This window comes from Thalassophryne amazonica, chromosome 8 (genome assembly GCF_902500255.1).
Source record: "Thalassophryne amazonica chromosome 8, fThaAma1.1, whole genome shotgun sequence".
NCBI lineage: Eukaryota > Metazoa > Chordata > Actinopteri > Batrachoidiformes > Batrachoididae > Thalassophryne > Thalassophryne amazonica.
The window spans coordinates 69,474,210-69,481,453 of NC_047110.1; positions in this window are offsets into that span (position 1 = coordinate 69,474,210).

Below are 7,244 nucleotides of genomic sequence, written 5' to 3' on the forward strand. Positions count from 1 at the left end.
TTACAGAGTTCTGCCCAGGTGATCTTGCGGCCAGCTGCATGTTCACACTTGGTCCAGGCCCCCTGCCTGGACATGCCCACCATTCTGCTGTACAAAACTTCCTCCACCTCAGCATGTACCTCCTCCTGGATCAACTTATGCTTCTCCTTTCCACTGACTTTGCTATAGGAAGAGTTAGAGTTGCTGCCCAGCCCCGCCCGCCCAGTAGCCACTGTGCCCACCAGGATGCTATGTCGCAGCCTTGCTTCTGCTCATTCCACTGCATCCTGGGCATGCCACTTCCATCCTGTTCTGACCTGCACCCCCGCTGAGGAGACCTTTGTGTCGGCAAAGTCCCTATAGAGCAGAACGTCTCTGACTCGGGTGACCTTGAACCAGACTACTGAACGGAAGCTGGAGCTTGGTGTTATGCCCAAAGAGTGCAATGTTGCTTAAGCTCTGTGGCAGGCCCAGCCACCTACGTAGGAACTGAGTAATCTTCCTCTCAAAGCCCTCCACGATGGTGATCGGGACTTCATAGATGAGCAGCGGCCAGAGAAGATGAGGTAGAATGCCATGCTGGTAGATCCAGGCCTTGAATTTTCCAGGGAGCCCTGACTTGTCTACAGCCAAGAGCCACATGTCAAGGTCATTGCTGGTGCCTTGACGTGCCAAGGTGTCCTTCAGGTTGCCAGTGAAGAGCTTTCCCAGGCTCTTCACTGGCTTTTCTGACACTGATGGAATCTGTGTCTCTCCCAGGGTAAAGCAGAACTGGTCAGTCACTTTTCCCTTCTTCAAGACTAAGGATCTGGACTTTGCCGGCTTGAAACTCATTCTTGCCCATATAATGAGCCATTCAAGCCCTTGAAGAAGCCACCTACATCAGTGCACTGATGTTGTAGATACCGTAAGATCATCCATAAATGCTCTAATCGGGGGTTGTTGGGTGCCTGATCTAGACAATGGGCCTCTGCACTCAACTTCCGCCGACTTCACAAGCATATTCATGGCCAATGCAAACAGGGGCACCGAGATTGTGCAGCCGGTGATGATGCCCTTCTCTAGACGATGCCACTCCGATGTTGACTAGTCCCAGAGGACACTCTCAGACTAAAGTTATTATATAGTCAAGGATGAGAGTCTGTATCTTCTCTGGGCTGTGGTATCTTTCAGGGCCAGCTCCACCCCGCTTGATGGTATGGATCCATAAGCATTAGCAGGTCGAGCCACAGGAATGCCAGGTCCCCCTTGCTTCTCCTTGCCTCCCGGATCAACTGAGTCACCACCCCGTTGTGCTCAATACACCCCTGGGATGCCTGGAACTCCTCCCTTCTGCACTGAGGTGTCAATGTATGGTTCTTCAGGAGAAATCCCATATTGGCGATTGGCAAAGATCTTGAAGAAGGTCTTGCACTCAACACTAAGGAGAGAGATCATCCTAAACTGCTCGAGTTGTCAGCATTTCTCTTCCTTGGGAATCCAGATGCCCTCTGCCATATCTCCATTGCTGAGTACCCTCCCTTTCCTCCAAATAACTCTGTAGATCTTCCACAGACGTTCCAACAGCCTAGGGCCGTCTTGAAGACCTTATATGGTACTCCATTGAGGCCCGGTGCTGATAACATTCTGGCAGATTTGATGACCTCTCGGACTTCCTTGAGGGTGGTTTCATTCATGTTGAAAAGGGTGCAAGGTTTTGGTGGACATTATGAGAGCTGTAAAGTGGCCGAGGTCGTGCTCTCTCATGCCGTCGCTGTAGGTGTTATTGAGGTAGCGGTTGATGTCCTCCTCTGTACATGTGAGTTGACCACTTATCGTTTCTCTCACAGCAACCTCTTCATGAACCCAAATGGATTGGCAAATGAAGGCACTACGCCTTGCGGGCCCTCTCCTTTCCCCCCCCTTCCTGTGCCATGAGCATGCCGAAGAGTTTATCCTGCACCAACAGCTTTAAGTCTGCAAGGACTGCCTTCCTCTTGCTCACTCCGCCTTTTTTATACTGACTCCTGAGTATCTGTAGCAATCTTTGCTTCACGTCGGTTTGGAATAGGTGCTGCAGTAGTAGCCTTGGTGGCATGATGTTCCTTGATGCCAAACCTGTCTGATGCGATATTCATTATAAAGCTGCTCATTCTCCTGAGCCTCTGATCCACATCTCCTTTAGCTGCCACTTCAAGGGCTGTATCACCATCAACATTAAACTGGCGCCACTCTGACTCTTTGTTGGCAGCAGGCCACAAAATTCAACGGTGTTCTGATGGTCTACTCTGGGGTATAACCTGCGGTGCTTGGAGGTTCTGGGCCCTGTGGGGTCTGTCCGGGCCCAGCTCCTCCTCCATCTCACCATGTGCTGTATCTAGTACTGGCACTGTGCGTTGCACCACTAACTCCCTCATGCAGCCCATCTTGGTCTGGTGTATCTTCAGATCTTTTGGGTTTTTGCAGACCTTGCCACATCTGCAGACTAGTACTGGCGCTGTGCGTTGCACCACTAGCTCCCTCATGCAGCCCATGTTGGTCTGGTGTATCGTCAGACCTTTCAGGTTTTTGCAGACCTTACCACATCTGCAGATTACACTCATAGTCGATTGAACATTCACGTTGGTCATTACCAGAAAATCTGTCTGTTTGGGGGCGCCCCTGGGGGTATTTAACAACAACTTTTAATTGGGTTTGTGTCTTTTTATTGTTATTCTAAGAGGAATATTTTGACTTTGTAAATCAGATTTCTTACTGACACGTAAATAAAATGAAATACTATATTTCCCTGAAAATTGTGGACCCTGTGTGCATATATACTCAACAAAAATATAAATGCAACACTTTTGGTTTTGCTCCCATTTTGTATGAGATGAACTCAAAGATCTAAAACTTTTTCCACATACACAATATCACCATTTCCCTCAAATATTGTTCACAAACCAGTCTAAATCTATGATAGTGAGCACTTCTCCTTTGCTGAGATAATCCATCCCACCTCACAGGTGTGCCATATCAAGATGCTGATTAGACACCATGATTAGTGCACAGGTGTGCCTTAGACTGCCCACAATAAAAGGCCACTCTGAAAGGTGCAGTTTTGTTTTATTGGGGGGATACCAGTCAGTATCTGGTGTGACCACCATTTGCCTCATGCAGTGCAACACATCTCCTTCGCATAGAGTTGATCAGGTTGTCAGTTGTGGCCTGTGGAATGTTGGTCCACTCCTCTTCAATGGCTGTGCGAAGTTGCTGGATATTGGCAGGAACTGGTACACGCTGTCATATACGCCGGTCCAGAGCATCCCAAACATGCTCAATGGGTGACATGTCCGGTGAGTATGCCGACCATGCAAGAACTGGGACATTTTCAGCTTCCAAGAATTGTGTACAGATCCTTGCAACATGGGGCCGTGCATTATCCTGCTGCAACATGTTCTTGGATGTATGGCACAACAATGGGCCTCAGGATCTCGTCACGGTATCTCTGTGCATTCAAAATGCCATCAATAAAATGCACCTGTGTTCTTCGTCCATAACAGATGCCTGCCCATACCATAACCCCACCGCCACCATGGGCCACTCGATCCACAACATTGACATCAGAAACTGCTCACCCACACGATGCCACACACGCTGTCTGCCATCTGCCCTGGACAGTGTGAACCGGATTCATCCATGAAGAAAACACACCTGTCCAACGTGCCAAACGCCAGCGAATGTGAGCATTGCCCACTCAAGTCGGTTACGACGACGAACTGGAGTCAGGTCGAGACCCCGATGAGGACGACGAGCATGCAGATGAGCTTCCCTGAGACGGTTTCTGACAGTTTGTGCAGAAATTCTTTGGTTATGCAAACCGATTGTTTCAGCAGCTGTCCGAGTGGCTGGTCTCAGATGATCTTGGAGGTGAACATGCTGGATGTGGAGGTCCTGGGCTGGTTGGATGTACTGCCAAATTCTCTGAAACGCCTTTGGAGACGGCTTATGGTAGAGAAATGAACATTCAATACACGAGCAACAGCTCTGGTTGACATTCCTGCTGTCAGCATGCCAATTGCACTCTCCCTCAAATCTTGCGACATCTGTGGCATTGTGCTGTGTGATAAAACTGCACCTTTCAGAGTGGCCTTTTATTGTGGGCAGTCTAAGGCACACCTGTGCACTAATCATGGTGTCTAATCAGCATCTTGATATGGCACACCTGTGAGGTGGGATGGATTAACTCAGCAAAGGAGAAGTGCTCACTATCACAGATTTAGACTGGTTTGTGAACAATATTTGAGGGAAATGGTGATATTGTGTATGTGGAAAAAGTTTTAGATCTTTGAGTTCATCTCATACAAATGGGAGCAAAACCAAAAGTGTTGCGTTTATATTTTTGTTGAGTGTATATATATACACACACACACACACACACACACACACACACACACACACACACACACACACACACACACACACACACACACACACACACACACACACACACACACAGAGCGTGTTGTAATGTTGTAATCACTTGTGTGTTTGTGCATGTATGTGTGTCTTCATAGTTCAATTCCCATGAAAGTTAATTTTCCATCATTTCACAAGATATAATTTCTTAAGATGGAATTTTCTCCATCACAGCCGAACAGGCCACAAGGGTATTTAGTCTTGAAACGCTAAACTAAGCTGCGTAAAGGTTTGTCGCTGCGTGGGCCTACATAGCTCAGTGTTGCAACAACAAAAGCTGTATACGATACTTTAAAATTTGATGCCATCAGTGAATAATGACTTCCTTCTGTGTGCTGCACTGCCGGAGGAGGAGCAGCCTCTGTGGTTGCATGACTCCATCTATAACCTGACATATAATGCCATGTCATTACTGCCAGCCAGTCAGACAGATTGTTTTGCCCTTCAGAGGAATGCAACAGGCTCAGGATATTTTCTCACTCCATTCTTCTGCAACATTCCACTGCCCTTCATCTGCCAGTATCAAAGTAAATCACTCCTGTAATACATTTTCATAATTCAGTTTCTACAGGATGGAGAATGTGCGTCATCCAACAAAATCTTCATGTCAAACTGACTTGAATTTTTTTTTTCCCTAAGGTGGCGTGCTATCTGGTTCTTTTTTGCTGTGGCATCCACGAGCAAAAAGGGAAAAGCTGAAGGCTTTACTATTCTGAAGTTGGGAGCACATCATGAAGTCAAGTCTGGGAGTGTGTGTTGGTGCCACGTCTTGCAACTATCACAACTCAGAACTTCCGAGGTCCTGGATGGCAATCAGCCAGGAAGGCAACCGGTCAGTCCCCACCTCTCAAAATGAACTGTCTGTCAATTAGATGAAATGTGGGCATCACCTTGACTTTCTCCAGCCATTTGGGTCCTCAACAATGAGTCACATGCGTGCCGGATCATGCACAGAGGAATGCACCACAATGCTAAAATGTTGTAGCTCAAGCTCCCTCACAATACAAGTGATACTCATTATCTTAGTCTCCCTGAGGAACCAATGTTTTGACACACAGTCATTCCAACAACACCCAAAGATCCTCTGAAGAGAACTATGGCACCTTCATAATGACACTAAACTCAAAAAACCCAAGTTGGAAACAAAGCCTGTGTTCATTTGATGAGGTCTGAAAACAACATGGATGCATGCAGTAACATATTCAAGGAACATATACCGTATTTTCTGTAGCATAGGTTGCACCAGATTATGATAAATGGACTGCATTTAAATAGCGCTTTTCCATCTGCATCAGATGCTCAAAGCGCTTTACAATTATGCCTCACATTCACCCATTCAGACAAACCAATGTCAGAATGCTGCCATGCAAGGCGCTCACTACACACTGCAACTTGGGGATTAAGATCCTTGCCCAAGGGCCCTTAGTGATTTTCCGGACAGGCTGGGATTTGAAGGATCCTCTAGTCTCAAGCCCAACACTTAACCACTAGACCATCACCTCCCCATAAGTCACTGGTATTAAAAAATGCCTCTTGAAGAATTAAAATCCACATATAAGTCACATCGGAGTACAATTCACACCATTTTTCTGTAATATTATATGGTATATGGTTTTGCCAACTTCTGATTAGCCCATTCGCCACTTTCTGAGCTGTACCACATGCTGAGTTGACCAGTGGTGGAGCCGAGTAGACCATGCGTGCGAAACGAGTACACCTCGCATGCAGTGTATCGTTAGCTAATCGAACAATGCTTTCTATTGATAACGACCAATCAGATAACGTAATACAACGCCTACTTTGGCTGTCAGTTTGTTGACAAGATGGCAGAAGACAGGTTTGCATCTGTTAGTGACGCTGATTTAAAACAAATTTTACATGAAAAAGATGCGAAGAACACCCGCAGAAATACAGAGTCAGCAGCCAACCTGTTTTGCAAGTACATCACTGAAAAGGGACATGCGCCCAACTTTGAAACTTATGACAGACGGATGCTTGACGGAGTACTCGGTCGATTTTATGCAGAAGCCAGACAGGCGAATGGCGAACTTTATAAGAAAACAAGCCTGATGACTCTTCGTAACGGACTTAACAGGCATCTGCAGTCGATCGATGGGATGTCAGTTGGTGCAGTATGACAGTAATAATAAAGAGTTGAAACTTGAGATTGATTTTTCAGTTTTAGTATGTTTGACAAACTCCCAATTTTCTTGTTTACCGTATAATAAAGCAGTTATAGACTTTTGATTTCGGTGTACCCGTGATTATGCAGACCTGGTCAGGATGGGGTTCACCGAGGCTCCACATAATCACGGGTTCACCGAAATCAAAAGTCTATAATTGTATATTATCATCTCTCTAATTAGGAAATTCTGCACATTGTTTTTGTGTACTTTTTATTATTGGGATTTATTCTTTTATTATTAATATATTTTGTTTAGTGCTTTGAATCCTGATAAAGTGCTATATAAATAGTCATTAGAATGATTATTTATAGCGAATGTGTGATTTTTTTTTGGCATGTAAGTCACACAAGAGTAAAAGTTGCAGGACCTCCCAAATTAGAAAAATACTGCGACTTATACTCCGGAAAAAATATTAAATAAATTAATTCAGTTGCTTGCTGTAGGTGAGCAAGATGGAAAATGTATCAGAGTGGTGTGTTTGTTGACTGGACTCAATAACAACATCAATTTCTGTAGATGTCTCTGCAAAAACTACAACACTGGCAACCTCACTAATATATAAAGAGTAAAACATATCACAGACAAAAGTAAATGATTTGTTCAAGTCAGTAAGATTTGTGATATTACTGTTCAAAAGTCATG